The sequence below is a fragment of the Antrostomus carolinensis genome, unplaced genomic scaffold (assembly GCF_000700745.2).
Source record: "Antrostomus carolinensis isolate BGI_N321 unplaced genomic scaffold, ASM70074v2 scaffold24513, whole genome shotgun sequence".
NCBI lineage: Eukaryota > Metazoa > Chordata > Aves > Caprimulgiformes > Caprimulgidae > Antrostomus > Antrostomus carolinensis.
Genome location: NW_010307595.1, coordinates 11,384 through 12,578, shown reverse-complemented (window position 1 = coordinate 12,578; position 1,195 = coordinate 11,384). Strand labels below are relative to the sequence as shown.

The window sequence follows — 1,195 nt, the reverse complement described above, 5'->3', positions numbered from 1 at the left end:
TGAAATCACTGCACCCCTGAAAATTTCTCTGTATACAGAGCAGTTTTCATCACGCTGGCTATGCCAACACCTCTCTGGTTTGGGCACAAAGCATTTTCACCCCTACAGGAAGCACTTGCTCCTTGTAGCAGCCTTAGTCACCTAGCCAATTCGAGGCATACAAATAAGAGGCAAATTGATGTCTCCTCTTTTCAGGACATAGCCACAGAGAGGACCCTGGATCTCTCTCCCTTATTCTCTCCCATCCAACCATTGCCACTGCAATACTCTCTTGACAGGCAGAATCTCCTAAATGTCTGTGAAAGGGGCTTGAGTTCAGAGTCACAGTCAAAAACTTGGTAGCAACCCCATTTATATGCCTCCCTCTGTGTATGTAGGATGATCTCACATCAGAGATGCACACGCAGCTGGTGCGAGTCAAGAGACCCCACTGAGTTCACCAAAGCGCTCAGGTGAGAACCAGGAATCAGTTTCTGCATGTCTGTGCCACAGATGGTGTGTGACAGGTAGCAATCAGGTGACACAGGCACAGCATGGATCTCTGAGCAAACACTAACCACACAGTGTCTTTGCATCTCCCACCTCACACCTGAAATACAGACTTCTGCCTGCCTTCACCTAGACACAGGCTTAATCCTGCTGCGTTTCACGTCACAGCCCTGAGTGCAGCCCCTCAAACCACAGCTCGGGCCGAGACATGGACAGGGAACTGTGAGCTCAGTACAAGAGGACAGGGTGCTCTCCCTGGCTTTTAAGAACCAAAAAGGCAAAGGAGAATGTGGGGACAGCCTTGAGGGAGGCTTCTGGCCTGGCTTCCCTCACTCTGCACACAGCAGAGTGTCCACAAGCCACATAAAAAGGGCTTGGAAGACAGGGGTAGTCAAATCCTAGCCAGCTAAGGATTTGTCTTTGTCCAACAGTACGCTCAGAGTTGCGTACAGATAATGTACAGAGGGCTACAGATCCTCCCCCTGGCTACCTCCACAACATGAACTCCATTATCTTGTTTTATGGGAAAGGATACCACAAACACCCTGTCTCTGGGAGCCATCCTCGTCCAAGTCCTGACAGCACATCTGAAACGCACAGCTGCCCTCTGACACCGGGAAACTGTCCTCATCTCAGTTAGCCCCTCTGCCCTCTGGCCCACACAGGACAGAGAAAAGAAGTAATCATATAGCACTGGTGCCAGGAG

General features: G+C 50.5%; 1 protein-coding gene across 1 annotated transcript in view; it reads right to left on the bottom strand.

Moving 5' to 3' along the window:
• Positions 1-1,195, bottom strand: part of VEGFA (vascular endothelial growth factor A) — an 11,597-nt gene that overhangs the window by 1,210 nt on the left and 9,192 nt on the right. The gene's annotated exons all lie outside the window — the stretch shown is intronic.